The sequence below is a fragment of the Puma concolor genome, chromosome C1, assembly GCF_028749965.1.
Source record: "Puma concolor isolate L17-30 chromosome C1, mPumCon1.1.hap2, whole genome shotgun sequence".
NCBI lineage: Eukaryota > Metazoa > Chordata > Mammalia > Carnivora > Felidae > Puma > Puma concolor.
In genome coordinates, this window is record NC_141674.1 from 176,710,405 (window position 1) to 176,727,455 (window position 17,051).

The following is a 17,051-nucleotide window of genomic DNA, read 5'->3' on the forward strand; positions in this document are numbered from 1 at the left end:
TCATCAGGAATGAAGAAATATTATTTATCCTGTGTAATGTTTTAAATTAATAAATGCTCTACATCACCTATTGCATATCAGACTTATAAAGTTGTTCATATGTATCCTGAATCTGTTTTTTACCAGTTGTATAAATCAATCACATTTATGCTGTCTTCAGTAGAAGTTAAGATGTGATTAATATGATGCTCCAGTCAAAATTTAATGAAAGGCTATAGGATTTCATTTTTTAAGAAAACACAAACATTTTAAAGTATATGATTTCTGCCCTCCTAATTCTTAAAAATCATCTCAATCTACATGTTTTTTCAGCCTCTAACAGTAGTAGATGTCTTCAAAATACCAAAAGAGTAGCTGAATAACAATTTTGTAGACAATTTTATTTTTTTCCAGTGTAGATTTCAGTTATCTGACCTATTATTATTTCATACCGTGAGCTTAATTTAGAGAAAGTCACATAAAAATTCAATAAAATGTATATTATACATTAGTAAATAGCATATATTCGAGAGTGATCATTTGGTTGAACTTGAGAGAAAACCAATAATAATTCAGTGAAAACAAAATATATACCTGTTATAATTTAAAGTTGTAGAGTGATGCTTCAGGCAAGGTTGAATCTAGGCACTCAGATATTTCTTTCTCTCTCATAGTTGTTTTCCACTGAGTTGCATTCATTTTAAGGTATAAAAGCTGAGGACAAAATAGCAATCAGGCTTTCAATCCTCAAATTAAGTAACTCAAGTGGAAAGGGATTACTTCTTTCTAAATGGTTTTAGAAACAGGTGCTGACTTAATTTTCCTTGTTTTAACATAGTGCACATTTCCATTCCTGAATAATTAGACTCATAATTATGACTAGGGGCATGGAACTCTCAGTGGCCAGGCTTGGAACTAGCTCTAGAGTCACCCTCAGTCAAACATAACTACCAGGAAAAAAGAGAAGTGTAGGTCTGCAGAGAAAACCCAGGGTGCCATTAGGAGAATGTGTTTTGTTTTGTTTTGTTTTGTCTTGTTTTGTTTTTCAAGGGGAGGTGGTGGCAGGAAACCACAATGTATGTATATACTAAATTAAATGAAAAATGCAATGTATACTGTTATGTGAAAATACTGTTATGAACAAATGAACAGCAGTTTAAAATGGCACACTAATATTTCATCGTAGAGCAAAATTCATTGTAGATCACTGCAAAATCTTGATACTGAAATGTTTGATTGCTGAAGAAAGGCCTTGAAACACAATAAACATATGAAAGACTTGTGATGATAGGATATCAAAGACAATTTCCTCATCTGTAAAATAGTAATTGTTTAGTTAACAGTAAATACATGTATATACTTTTTAAATGCTGAATTATATTGAAACAGAAGGTTTTCCAGATTTTATTGAATAGTGTTTGTATAATTTAAGTTAATTACATCCAATTATGGTGATACTGCAATTAATTTAGAATAGAGACAGGATGAATGAAACTCTCCTCCCCACCTCCCCACCTAAACTGTGGGAAATTGGAACACTGAATTACAGCTCACCGAAATTTGCCTTTAAATACAAGACATACTTCATAGATATTAACATGAAAAAATTAAACTCCACGGGACTGGAAAAATTAAACTAATGACTTTTTATGTAATCCAAGTTAATGAATGTTTTCTGCCCCAATTTTTCATTAAGGAAATCAACCACAGTTTCTTGGTTTCCTTCATTTGAACAGCCTCTATTGTGTGGCTACTTACAAAAATGCTTAATAAGAGCTTTTATTGAATAGGTGCTCTATTTCCACCAACACTGAAATATACTTACATAGTTTTACAGCTTTTTTTTTTTTTTAGTAACAAAAGGTTTTTCAAAAATTAAGAATTGTTTTTAGCATAGGTGTTTTATAAATATTTTCTTCAGTTACTTGGATATGTTTTAATATATTAAAATACCACAGGAAAGAATAGTGACTCATAATTTTGTTTTCTGAGATAAAAGAAGGAAGGAAGAAGAGTGCAGAGAAAGTAAGATGGAAGAAAGGAGGGAAGAAAGAAGGACAGAAGGAAGGAGCTTAAAATATGGAGAACAGGGGAGTCTGGGTGGCACAGCTAAGTGTCTGACTTGTTCTCAGCTCTGGTCATGATCTTGTGGTTTGTGAGTTCAAGCCCCACATCAGGCTCTGTGTGATGGCACCGAGCCTGTTTGGGATCCTGTCTCTCCTTCTCTCTGCCTCTACCCCACTTGTGCTCTCTCTTTCTCTCTGTCAAAATAAGAAAACTTTAAACATTAAAAATAAATAAATAAAATATGGAGAATATTTGGAAAAAATTCCATTCGTAGAGAACTTGGTGCTGAAATTCATATTTGCAGTGTTTTAGAAATAATCCTAGTATTAGAACTAAATAAGATAATTAAAAATTTGAAATGAATTAAATCTGTAAGATGTATTAGACAAATATAACAATTAATTAAATAAAATTCTTTGATTCCTTTGATAATGATTACCTGCTTTGATGCTTTTGTATCAGTTCATAGCTAAGGTCTTAATGTAAGGAGCTAGCCATTTACTAGGTAAAATATGTAGCTGACATTAAGTGAAGCTGAAAACCAACATTTCCCTTTAAGGGAATAAAAAGTTGTGAGGTCCTGAGACATATATTGTTATAAAAATCTCAAAAAACCTCATCAAAATATAAAAATAAAAAAAGCACACAAAAAAGAAGATACAAGTTATAGAATAAATATTTAGTAAGTTAAACACATAAAAGTTGTACTTCACTTATAGTTAAAGAACTATACATTTTAGAAAAAGAAATTTTTGATAATCAAATTGTCAAAAGAGAAAGAAAAAATCATCGCTGGCAAAGATGGTTGAAATTAGCAATATCATCTGCTATTGGTGGAAGTCTATGTTGGTACATCTTTCTAGAAAACAACTTGGTGATATGTATGAAAATGTCTGAAAAGTCAAATACTTTTTGAACTAATAATTTCACTTTTAGGAAGTCATAATGAAGCAATAATTTGAGATGAACACACATATTTATGTACAAAGGTATGTATCGCAGTTTTATTTGTAATATCAAAGAACAGAATTTCTAAACAGTTCAGCAAAAGTAATAATAATTATCATGAATTACTAAGTCCAATTTTTATGTGCCAGACATATGATTACTGATGTGTATGCAATATCTCATTTATTTCTTTCTAAGTTCATGTGAAGTATAGTTCGTGTTTATTCATTAATTTCCCCACCACTGTGTTTGTAATAGACCAGGTTTCCTTGGTGTAACTCACTTTCATCATGTGGAGTAGTCATGTGATTTAGGAGAATTGACCATATCTGTATCTTCAGGAATGCACTCTGGTTGGCCTAAGCTAATCAGTGATTCTACACCCCCCGTAATTGGTTACGGATGTACATGTCACTAATTGGCCCAAACCGAGTAAATCCCAGAACTTTTGATTACTGATTGAGAGAGAGTAACTTTCTCTCTTGTTTTTGGTCTGGCTTCCTTGCTCTTCTTTTTCCCTCATTCATTCAAACATTGCTCAGATTTCTATCCCTTTCCCAAGTCAAGTTTATTTTATTCTTGGAATTCGCATTGCATTAAAAAAAAACAACAAACTTTCTCTCCTGATATGAATTTCACTCCATCTGTCATACATCATTCATTAACTCAAGTCATGATTTTTTATTTATTATTTTTTTTAATTTTAGAGAGAGGGTGAGAGTACCAGCTGGGGAGGAGGCAGAGGGAGGGAGGGAGGGAGGAAGAGAGAGAGAGAGAGAGAGAGAGAGAGAGAGAGAGAGAGATAATATCTTAAGCAGGCTCCAAGCTCAGTACAAAGTTCAACATGGGGCTCCATCCCAAAACCGTGGTGGGATCATGACCTGAGCCAAAATCAAGAGTTGGACACTTAACCCAGGCACCCCAAGTCATGAATTTTTAACCTGTGACCCGTTGTCACTGTTTTGGATCCATCTTGTTTCTTGGGCTGTGTTTTTTCCATAAAAGGTTCTTAATATTTGAGAGGTCAGAGTTTGTGAAGAGTTAATGTTAAAAAGGAGCAAAGGCTCTACCTTAACTTATTTAGACTGAAAAATATAATAACCAAAAGTTTCATAGAAACTTGATGTGGGTGTTCCACTCATTTCACCAGAAAGGGTGAATGACTTGATAATTGTTCTCCTACTTCTTCTAATTAGGAAAATGTCCTGCTGATGACAGCTTCAAAGCACCTCTAAAAGTTTTATGTCAAATGCAGAGGAAAGAACTAGGTTGAATTTGTTTTTAAATTGACAAATTTGAAATTGTTATTAATTCTGAAATAGTTTGTCATGTGTCATCTTCTGTCACTTTTTTCGTTCCATAATGAGAGCTGAGGATAGGGGAACTTAAAATGCACATGCAACAATAACAGGTGATGTGAATTCGTGGTCCAGACTGACATCCCTGAGAATAGGAAAGTCCAGGATCAGAGTTATCTTGGTCTTACTGTTTCTACATAAATTAAACCTCAAGCACCATTCCAGTTTTACATCTTACAAATATGATTGCCTGGAGTCTGTTTCTGTTTTGCATTACCATTTAACAAACATATATAGATTTTTTTTCTTAAATTTTTAAAAAAATGTTTATTTATTTTTAAGAGAAGGAGAGAGAGCTCGAGCAGGGGAAAGGGGGGTGGGACGGAAGGAGAGAGAGGGGGACTGAGGATCCAAAGTGGGCTCGTTGCTGACAGTAGAGAGCCTGATGTGGGGCTCAAACTCACAAACCCCGAGATCATGACCTGAGCTGAAGTCAGACATTTAACTGACTGAGCCACCCAGACGCATCAGTATACATAGATTTCTAAGAAGGAATTTATTTGTCTCACCTTTTTCTCTTTCATGGTCTCCTGAGAGCCAGATTTTGTCATATGATCTTCCTAAAATACATATCTTCTTGCACCACTTCCCTGTTTTATCTTAGTTCTACTATCATCTTTAGGGTAAAATCCAAATTTTACAACATGCCATTCAAAAGTCTTCCTGATATGCCCTTACTTTACTGCTAAAATTTCTTATAAAACAAGTCTATAAGCATTCTATTTTCAAGTCATATATACCTAACCACTTGCCTATCCTTGAAGGTGGCATGTTCTTTCTTATTCCTGTGCCTTTGCTTATGATGTTCCCCCTGCCAACTGTGGCTTTTCCACCTTCTTCACTGGACAGCTTCTAAACTGAAGGTTCACAGATTCCATCTTTTTTTAGGAGGACTTTCCCAAACATTCTCTATGTTTCTTTAGCACTTGACCTTGCCATTAACATAGTCCTTATCAATTGACAAATGCAAAGGAGGATGTGGACTTATTTTCTTCTCCCTAGTGATTGAGAGAATTGGGTATTCAGTAGGTGCTCAATGAATATTTGTTTAATGAACTAATTGTTCAGCTTTACATTCTTTGGAGCACAGGGGTATGGTTATGATTATATATATATATATATATATATATGCCACTGCCTCAGTGAAAAGACTGGTATAAACAAGAAATGATTGCCTCAAGCCACTATGACAGTAATCCCAAGTCACCATGTTTGTACCCTTTGCCTGGGGCATTAGAGTGAAAACAGTTGTGAAGACATCATTAAGAAAAGATTCTAAGACATTCGGACTAAGATGCTAAGGCAAGCTAAGTCCTTTGGACTTTCTCCAGAGGGTGACATTGCCAGATTACTTGTTAGACTCATCATGGCTGACTGCTGGTGGGTTGGTGCGGATGTGCACTGGGGGAAGAAACAAAATGGAGTCTTTCATATTAAGTAGAATTGAAATTATTCTGATTTAGCTTCCTGATGATGGGTAAAGAAAATAAGAGTGATTAAAAATGCCAGATTTCTGGCTTGAACAATTAAAATAAAAGTTGTAGTATTTACTTAATTAAAAATCACAGGACAAAGAAAAAAGGAAGTCAGAGGCCAAGGACTCATTTTGTATATTTTGAATTTAGATGCCCAAAGAAGATAAAGATGAATATCCAGGAAAACTCTTTTTTTTTTTTTTGCAACATTTTGCAAATTATTTTGAGATATTGCTAAATTCTTGGGGCTAGCTGTAAAAAGAAAAATAAGTAGCCAAATGATTTTGAAACAGTTTTAAGAGCATGATAATGCTGGTTTCTATTTCATTTGATGACAAGTACAAATATGTGTTAGACTGACTTGTTTTATTGTGTAGGGAATATTTAAAGATACCATGTTGTATTAACAAATTGAAGCATCTAGTCATATTGCAATGTTAACAATGTTAGTTTCTTAAATTAATACTGTTGGGAAAAATGAAGGTTCTGGTGAAGAAATGGTTTGCTTCACTTAATTTCATATACATCCTCATATTTCATGACACTATGCAATAAATGGTAGCAAAACAATATAAAATTGAGTGTATTATGTTCATACTAAAATTTTAAGAATCATTCAAATTAGAAACAAGATTTTGTATTTTAAAATAAAAATATGTTCAAAAGAACAACTCGTAAGTACATCTCATTTTTTGCAAGGATATTTTTAAATGCTCTTTATCTGCACAAGTTTAATCACATCAGACATAGAACAATAGATCCACTTCAGAATATATGTCATTTTCTTGCAAGAAGACAGATAAAAGTAGACACAAGTTCATTCTTGTTTTTTGATGTGGATATTTTAGTGCTCTTTTTCATTCTGTCACATTGCATAAAATATTCTAGGCTGAAAACATTTCCGCAGTAAGACTAGATTTCAGTCAATCTTAGAAAGAAATACAAGCTGTGGGGCTGTTAAATTGAATTAACCGTTTTAAGGAAAATGTTTACTTTGTATAATATTTTGGAATGAGATTTTTTGAGCCATCTGGTTACTTATGTTATCTTGGGTGATTTCTTTCTTACTTATTTTCATAAGGCCAATATTTGCTCAAAATAAATAAATTATGATTATACTCCAAAAGAACTAATTTTGTGTCCCCTTTTCTTCCTTCCCAAGACAAAAAAGAAAAATGATCTAGTCAGTTGCTTTGGAAATCATGACATAGTTTCATGGTTAACTTTTAGTTGTGTCATGTGTGAATTCTAAAGCTGGAGGTCGATAATGGATCCTTTACATTTTGAGGAAAGAGTAAATGAATTGTATCCTGCATATACCCTAAGATTCAGTAAATGCTTTGAGAATACCATATGGTTTAATAAATAATAGCATCATTGGATAGATACTTTTTTTCCACTAATACTATGGAATATGTGTATATGGCCTTAAAATATACCATGCTCATATTTTAATTCGAATTGCACAATTGTTGTCTTTTGTGGTAGGTGTTGACGATCTGTCTATAATCCCATTCCTTTAGCATCTCCCAAACAAACTTATTTATTTGAATTATTACCTCAGAGTTTGCCTCCAGGGCTACCTAAATTAAGATCCTTTCTTTGTTTCTAAAGTTATATTAGAAAATGAAAAGGAATGGAGTCAACAAATAGAATTCTAAATAAAATTGTAGTTAAGAGGAAAAAAGATAGTGTTGAGAATATTCACATGGCTTAGATACAGAGAGGCAGAAATAAAGTGTTTGAGATGTGTCTTTAGTCTATAATTTGAAAAAGTCAAAAGTACAGATTTGGCTTTACATGGTCTGTATCAAAGTTACGGGGGGGAAGCAGTACAAAAGAGTGAGATACGTTTTTGTATTTTTGCTGAAACAAAACAAAAAACAGTTGTTTTAGCAAGAAGAGATACTATATTGTGAATATTTTTGCTAGTATTTGAATTTATATCGGAGGTATATTTGTTGACCAAATTAAGGGAAGACATAATTTCTGTTGCATCTGAAGAGACTTTTCCTTTCATCTGTTGGAATAAAAATGTAAAAATTTAAATCAGCTGCTGTCTGTTCTAGTTGAGTATGAGAATGAATAGGATAAGTTACCTAAAATCTTCTCCATGGCAGTTAAAGTGGAATGAAAGTTAAAATAGATCATTGTTTTCTAAAATTCTGTTTCAACTTCTTAATCAGGGACAGAGTGTGCTCTTGGTTAATCTAATTAGCTGATAGGTGAAGGCCATAGCTGGGGCTAGCTGTGCAGCCTGAGGGAGGAAGGGTATATTGTCAACCTACCATCACTGTGCTTTGATAGTAACATATTAATGAGTTAAAACACTTAACCTTTTATCTAGCAATTTGGGCATTTGATCTTATCTAGCAATCTGTTACTCTACCTTTAAAAAAAAAATGTCCACTTTACCATTGTTATTTTTTTTAAGTTTATTTATTTATTTTGAAAGAGAGAGAGAGAGAGCGCTCATGCGCACACACACATGAATGGGGGAAGGGCAGAGAGAGAAGGAAAGAGAGAATCCCAAGCAGGCTCCACACAGTCAGCTGGGAGCCCGATGTGGGGCTTGAACTCACAAACCATGAGATCAAGACCTTAGCCAAAATCAAGAATTGGTTGCCTAACTGACTGAGCCACCCAGGCAACCCCCATTTTTTTGTTTTTGTTTTTGTTTTTAGGTAACTTTCTTGAACTTCCACAAGAAACATACTTAGAATTTTAGAATATGTATTATAACATCTAAATTAAAACACATATAAATATAATTATTGATTAAATCTACTAAGTCCAATTTTAATTTTATTTTTAGTCATATGTGATTCCATCTGATATACATAGGAGAGAAAGTGACTGAAGATCTCAGATGGCAACTATATGATTGAAACTATTCAAAGTCAAACAGCTGCATATTCTTTCAACTATATCCGAGCGTACTCAGGTAAGAATAAGTGATTGTTTATATACTTAACACCATGTCAAAAAAAGATTCAAAACTGTAAAAAGTGTTTTTATTTTGTGCCTAAATTGAAAAAGATAGTTTTATTACAGAAAGTGGTAAAATACATAAGCAAAATAAAAGTAAAAACACAAATGAGCCTGTTTTTATAAAAGTAACTCCTGTTATCATTTTGTTTTAGATCATTTAATTCTTTGTGTCGGTTTTTGCCTTTAAACAAAGTGGGGATAATATATATATTCTTTGTTGAATTTCTTTATTATTTTTATAACAAACCTATTTTGTTATGAAAATATGAATGTTCCACATTTTTTGTATCTGCTAATAAAAACAAATGATTTTAAAGTATTTTTTAGATTGTGTTTATTATCAGATGGTATCTTTATAGATAGACTGATATGTTTATCACTCATTTTGCATTAGTAGAGTTACGAAAATTAGCATCACTAGCTCAGTGACTCTAATATATATATTTTTAAATATATTTTTTAAAGTTTATTTATTTTGAGAGAGAGAGAGTAGGGGAGGGGCAGAGAGAGGGGGAGACAGAGGATCTCAAGCAGGCTCTGTGCTTGTCAGTGCAGGGCCCAATGCAGGGCTCGAGCTCATGAACTGTGAGATCATGACCTGAACCGAAATCAAGTGTGGGATGCTTAGCCGACTGAGCCACCCAGGTGCCCAAAGGCTATAATATTTTAAAGGCTTTTTATTATTTCTGAACTTACCTCCAGAAGGTAGTAATGAGTTACAGTTTTCAATAGCAATTTTTGAAAATGTTTGTTGATCCATGACTTAAAATATTTTCATTCTAAGAAATTCCCTAACTAAACTTAGCTTGTGTTGAAGAAAAAATTCAAAATTAAGTCAATATTGTAAGTTTTTCTTTTAAGCAGTAGTATCCTCTACTCACATATTCTCAGCCAATATATCCTTTAGATAACTAATCCCAAAAGAAAATTGAATGTTATGTATGTATAGTTTTTCTACACTGTCTAAAAATACAATCTTTAGAAATTATAACAAATATATTTTATTCAATTAGTTATTTATTGAAAATTTATTATTGTACTAAGCACTGTGAATATTTTATTATTATTGATGGCGGTGGTGATGGTAGCCATTCAGGACAGGAAGGTATAGAATATTTCTTGCCTCTTTTATTTTTAATAAAATGTGGCAAGATAAGAAGCATATTTCAGTTCCTTAGGTACAAGTAGGATGTCCTAAGTGCCAAGAACACTTCACAAATGAGAGACCAGTTGAATTGTGCTTTTTAGAGTAGGTAGAACTTTGGTGAACATTTAAATGGAGGGCCAAGTTGGAGCCAAGATACGCAGCTGAGAAAGAATGGGGGATATTCAGGAAATAGGAAAGATAAGGTAGATATAGCAGAGTGATGGGAAATATGTTCTGTATTTTGATGTCTATACTTAGGAATTTATATGTCATCATTATATGATGAGGGAACAATTGCAGGGGAATGAGATGGTCCATGTAGTCCTTTAAGAAGCTTAATCTAGAAAGGATATGTATGTCTGACTAATGAAGGGAGAGCAAACCCAAAGGAAGGGAGAATGATTCGTAGACTTTTCCTTTCATTTTCATCAGCATTTGTTAAACACTTGCTATTTGCCAGGCACTTGAGGAACTTGAAGAACTGTAGAAAAAAAGATGAAGACATAATCTTCATTCCTGAGGAGCTAACCCTGTAGGGGATGAGACACGCATGACCAGCAAATGAATATAATACACCACGATAGTGTAACAGTTGAATCACATTTTAATTAACTAATTAATTAATTTTTATTTTAAGAGAGAGAGCAAGAGTGAGGGAAGATGGGCAGAGAGAGAGAGAGGGAGAGACTCTTAAGGAGGCTCTACGCTCAGCACAGAGCCTGACATGGGGCTTCATCTCAAGACCCTGGGATCATGATCTGAGCCGAAATTGAGTCAGACATTCAACCAACTGTATCACTTAGGATCCCCTGAATTACATTTTGAAACAGACTAGCTGGTAGCTAACTATGTTGAGATGCAGGTACTAGGTTATCAACTGGTAAGGTTTGCCCAAAGATATCAAGTCTGAGCAAGGTTACCCACGAAGAATCAATGTTTCTAAACGTTCCAAGGATTCAAACAAGAAGCAATGGAAATTTTATCTAGGGCGAGAGTAGTATATAAAATAAAAGGCAGTGGTATGAGTGCTGGGAGATTCAAGGGAGGGTCTTTTATGTTAGGCAAGTGGAGCATGTTATGGCATTAACAGAAATAAGGAAACTATGGCAAAAGTGAGATTTTTGTATTGGTAAAATTCTAAGTTTGGTTTTGATTTTGAATACTAAGGATTTTTCTGTCCTCCTGTCTCACTGTGTTTTGCTAATAGCTTTCATTGTAATTCCTTATATAATTGAGTATTCATGTTTTAATTATTAAAAGTAATTTGAGTTTCCTTAAAATGGAAGTACAAGGACAATAAGAATAAAAACCAGTTACACCAAGCAAAACATGAAATATGAAATAAAGATTCATAACCACTGTGTGTATAATTTAGGTTTAGCCTTTCCAGCAGCAGCAGAAGTGGATATATGTTCTTGCCCTAAAAGCTTAGATAAATTTATTATAGGAGTCTTAGTGTAATGGAAAGTGTCCTTACCACTTAGAGGTGCCTTAAATTTTGCATTGAAAATTTGAAAGTTGAAAGGAAGGGAACTCTGTTAATTTATACTTACAGGTAGGTCAGTTTGTGGAAGTTAAGAATTCAGTTTCTCCAGGAAGTCTGCTTGGACTCTTTTGGAACCTGGATGAGATCCTTCTTCTATGTGCTATGTCCTCTTAACCCAGTTTACATTCTTCTGTCATACCATGCATTGTGGTCTTGTCTGTCATTCCCTGAGACTATAGGATTCCTGAGGATTGGTTCGTCCTTTATCATTACAGATACAGACTTAGATCTAAATAAAACCCATCACAATGTTTGTTTTATAGAGGATACTTTATAAATATTTCTTAAATGCTAAAATGAATCATTTCCATGGCTTGTCTTAATTATTGTTGACCCAGCTTAGACATTTTTGTGAGCTCCGTATTAGTTTTCTATTGCTGTGTGATAGATCACATCAAAACTTAGCAGCTTAAAACAGTGCTTATGTGTTGTCTCAGAGTTTATGGACACAGTTTAGCTGGCACCTCTGGCTCCAGGTAGCTCATCATGTTGTAGTCGTGCTATCAAGCTGGAGCTACAGTCATTTCAGAGTTCATCTGGGGCTGAAGAGTCCACTTCCAGACTCAGCTGCCTCATCATATGGAAGCTAGTTTTTCCTGGGACAAGCAATACAAGAGAAAGCAAAAGTGAGCATGACTATGGAAACAACGTTCCTTTACAACCAAAGCTAGGAAGTATCATTCCGTGTGTAGTGAGTTGAGTGATGGCCCCCAAAAACATGTGTTCAAGTCCTAACCTGTGGTACTTGTGAATGTGACATTATTTGGAAAGATTCTTTGAAGATGTAATTAAACTAAGGATCTTGAGTACAAACATCCTGGATTAACTAGATGAGCCCTAAATCTAAGGACATGTGTTCTTATGAGAGAAGACTCTGTGAAGACAGAGGCAAGGACCACCTGGAGCTGCCAGAAACTGGAAGAGGCAAGGAACAATATCTTCCCTATGGGCCTTTAGAGGAAGTGTAGCCTTTCTGACACCTTGATTTCAGTTCTGGCCTCCAAAACTCTGACAGAATCCATTTCTGTTGTTTCATGCCATCCATTTTGTGGTAATTTGTCATGGCAGCCACAGGAAACTAATATACTACCACTTCTGCAGTTTTCTGTATTTTGTAAGTGAGTCATAGGTCCAGCCCGCATTCAGGGGCAGGGGATCACAAAAGGACATCAACACCAGGAGACAGAGATTATTGGAAGCCATCTTAGAAACTGCCTAGTCCATCAGATTTCTAGATACTTCCATTTGTTTGGTGTATCTATGTAGATGGACCCCACATAACAGGTTATAACAGATTATAATCGTCTCATATTCTTAACAAGAATCTGACTTTTTTTTTCTTTTTGTAGTTTCTACCTCTCCAGTTAGAACTACTATTCATTTGGAGAGTCAAATTGGAAAACTTAGAGTCAATTTGAATTCCTTCTTTATTTCTTAATACCCAGGACTTGTCAATGATTAACCAGTCTTTTTCATTCTATTCCTTAAATTTTTCTCACTTATCTCTTTCTTTGCAATCTCTCTTCTACTGATTACAGGCTTCTATTATTTCTTCGAAACGAGCAGAATAACTGCTAAGCAGTCAAACTGTTTCTGAGCTTTTCCCCTGCAAACCTTTCCCTGCAAAGAGGCTTTTGAAAACCCAAATAGGATTATGCCGTTCTCTTCCTTTATGTAACATTCTCAGGGAATAGGACACCCTTGTGATCTGGATCTTGATTTTATAAAATTCAAGCTTCACTTTAATCATTCCTTATGTAGATCTATAAAATTATATAGAAACTTCCAAATATATTGTGTCCTTTCATTGTTGCTTGCCATTGTCTGGGATTCTCTTTCTCTGAGAATCAAATAGCTGTTTATTTGTTTGTTGTTTTTGCAACTAGCAGAATGTCTAATATCATGACCAAGACTGAATAGGTCTTCATCTTTTGTAAACTAATGTTACAGAAGAAAGAGTTGAAGAGAAAAGAGGTCTAACATCAATAAAATGGCTAAACTGACAGATTAGCCTAAGATGGAAACAAATGAAAGAGAAAGGGAAATTATGGACTGATCGTGCAGCAGGACTGGAAAATTTAATGGTAGGGTGAAGGCAAATGCATGTTTGATGTAAATGTGCAGAAGCAGAAAGTCAAGTAAGCATGACAGAAAGGGAAAGTTTAGTTTTGAGATCATAAATGAAGTTTAGATTCAAATGTGAGTGTATTGTGGTTTTAAGTTTTTAGGAGTATTAAAATACACATCCTCGTGGACATTACAATCTATTAGGCAGAAAGTGTGAGGAACATAATGTAGTCGTTCAAGATAGTGAGGGGTAGAATAAAGATGACAAATAGGTAATGCAATGTTAAGAAAGTAGCAGAAAGGAAATAGAAGTCGAATTTCTTCTGCCCCTTTCCGTTGTAATGAGTAAGATGAAAGCACTCTTAGCTGAAGAGAGTCTCTAAGGAGATCCTTCAGTGGAGAGCTAATTCAAATCCTATTCAGGAGATGTATTATGGGTTATCAGAATTTAAAAATACAAAAGAAAATAACCTTTAAGCCATTGAAGAAATTGAAGAAAACCATTTTGCTGCCACTGGTCTTTGGCTGTACGTTTAAAATTGATGTTCAGTCTGTATATGTAAATGATACTTATGCGCCAATAATTAATGATTTCAAATTAATCTTTACCCATATAATAACATTAATTTTCATTTAATGAAGAAACTTGAAGGAAAAAAATGTTCTGTATATTTATGTAATTTGTAATTGTAATGAATGGCTTCTTTATAAATTAATAGCTGTTTGAATAGAATAGTAAAACCTAGCAAAGTGGTTGTTTATCAAATATGTTGGTTCTCTGTGTTGCAGAGTGGTCAACTATGGGCCTTTTAATGTGAACTAATAATTGCAGTTTTAAGAGTATCATATATTATACCAAAGCTTTTATTTCTTTAGGGGTAACATTCTTTATAAAATGTTTTAATTTGCTTTTTAAGGCATGATTTACATTGAGAAAGTCTAGTTCAGTGAAAAATTTTAAAAAAGTGTTTAAAAGGATAATTTTTTATACATAAAGACAAATAAATGAAGGAGAAGAATAGGATTTACATTAATATGTGCAATGCATGAAGAAATGGAAATGGCTGCCTCAGAGAAGGAAAGTGGCAAATCATGAATTTTAAATTATATGGTTCATCAGTTAGGTGGCCTGACAATCTAAGCTGGAAACGTTTTGGTTAGGTGACCATCTGTGACAGAACACCTATTTATACAAGCAATCTGTACTTAGTAGTAATCACATCTACATTTGAAGAGTCTCTGTCAACTACTGTTCTTGGATTGCAAGTAACAGAAATGAGTTCTGGGTACTTAAAGCAAAAAAGGCAGTCTGCTGAAAGGATTGGAGTTAGTTCATAGAATCAGAAGGTAATCAGACAAAATCATTTTTAGGAGAGAGAGGAGCCAGAATCATTCCAGGGGTCTAGAAAGCAGGAAGTGGAAGGAGACTGAAGCAGACTGCCAGGCAGCTGAATCTGGTCCAATCCTGCATTTCGGTGCTATTCTTCCCACATTCACAAAGGGCGTCTGCATGGCTGAGTTTGAATTATTTGCCCTCTGCCAGCAACCGTAGCACTTGATTAACAATTCTCGGGAGACTGTGTACTCATGGAAAGGATAGGCTCCAAAAGGAACCTCAAAGTTTTGAGACCAGGATGGGGAATAGATATGGGGCAGTAAAAGCCATAGATATTTGCCAAAACCCTTCTTCAGACTCTAATGGGTCAAATAATAAAGATTTTGCAAGGAAAATGAACAAAAATAATAGCATTACTGAGGTTTCAGTAGATATCTACTATTATGAAAAATTTATTTATTCTTTCTTTTATGCATATGTTTATTAATTGCCTGTCATGTGTCAATTGCTATACTTAGCAATGAACATGAAACTGAAAGAATTAGTTCTTGCTTTAAACAGAGTTTATAGGGGCGCCTGGGTGGCGCAGTCGGTTAAGCGTCCGACTTCAGCCAGGTCACGATCTCGCGGTCCGTGAGTTCAAGCCCCGCGTCGGGCTCTGGGCGGATGGCTCAGAGCCTGGAGCCTGTTTCCGATTCTGTGTCTCCCTCTCTCTCTGCCCCTCCCCCGTTCATGCTCTGTCTCTCTCTGTCCCAAAAATAAATAAACATTGAAAAAAAAAAATTAAAAAAAAAAAAAATAAACAGAGTTTATAGTTTAAAGATAATTGAAATACTACAATTCAAGGGCACCTGAATGGTTCAGTTGGTTAAGCTTCCAACTCTTGATTTTTGGCTCACAGTTCATGGGAACGAGCCCCGCATCAGGCTCTGTGCTGACAGTGTGGAGCCTGCTTGGGATTCTCTCTCTCCCCCAACTCTCTCTCTCTCTCTCTCTCTCTCTCTTTGTCCCTCCCCCACTCTTAAAATAAATAAATAAACATTTTAAAATGTAGAAATATGACAATTCATATATTGCAATAATTTTAAGGTAGAAAGTAGATAAGATTCCTAGGACTGCTATAACAAAGAACCACAAACTAGGCAGTTTAAAACAATAACAATTCTAGAGACTAGAAGTCTGAAATCAAGGTGTCAGTAGGGTCAAACTCCCTGCAAAGACTCTAGAAGAGGATTCTTCTTTGTTTCTAGCTTCTGGTGACTCCTGGTATTCCTGGACTTGTTGCAGCATAAATAAATTCTAGCTCCATCTTGTCTACATGGCCTTCCTCTCTGTGTGTCTCTGGGTGTGCTTCTCCTCTCCTCTTCTTATAAATATACCAGTCGTTGGATTTAGGGTCCATCCTAAAATCCAGGATGATTTTATCTCTGATTACATCTGCAAGGACCCTAGTTCCAAAGAAGATCAATGTTGAAGTTCTGAGTGAACATGAATTTTGTAGAGATGCTATTTTACCACTGTAGGAGGGTATAGGATACTATTCCTGGCGGAGTCCCTGAGCCTGTACTTGGGGTATGCCAGAGAAGGCTACCTAAAGGAAATAATGTCTAAACTAAGGGTGAATGTTCAGTCAGAAGGCACCGGATATGTAGTGGACCCTGCAAGCATTTATGAAAAAGCATAGTTCATTAGAAGAACTGAAAGCAGTTCAGTATAGCTGGAGCAAAAAATGCCCAGGGCTGGATAAGGTGCGAAGAGGAGAGATGATGGCAAGGAAGTTAATGGGACACGTGAAAAGGGAGCTTGTAAGGAATATGACATTATCATGAACGTAGTGGGGAGCCACCAGAGGGAACTAAGCAGGTGAACAACCACATCAGATTTCTATTTTACAGAAACCGTTTGGGGTGCAGTGTGGAGATGAGAAATGTTTGAGCAATGCTGGAGAAAGAAAAGCCAGCAAGGCAACTGTGCAGTAATCTGGGTTTGAAATAATGGGGGCTTGGTGAAGGAGATGCTGGTGGTGGAATGGAGGAAAGAAAATAACTGTAATTCTGATATGTTCAACACTAGGAATTGATTTTGTATGAATTATAGGCAAAGTATGATGGCCCGGGTCCTAGCTTCTAAGACTGTG

General features: G+C 35.0%; 1 protein-coding gene across 12 annotated transcripts in view; it reads left to right on the plus strand.

Annotated features, from left to right (window-relative positions):
• GULP1 (GULP PTB domain containing engulfment adaptor 1) overlaps window positions 1–17,051 on the plus strand; it is a 773,858-nt gene that overhangs the window by 582,122 nt on the left and 174,685 nt on the right. For 9 of the 12 annotated variants that reach the window (XM_086719114.1, XM_086719112.1, XM_086719122.1 and 6 more), the window contains one exon: window positions 8,643–8,771. The exons of 2 other annotated variants lie outside the window; for them this stretch is intronic. The gene's annotated coding sequence lies outside the window, so the exon portion shown is untranslated. The remainder of the gene's footprint in view (window positions 1–8,642; window positions 8,772–17,051) is intronic. One more of the 12 variants, XM_086719115.1, reaches the window with a different exon arrangement.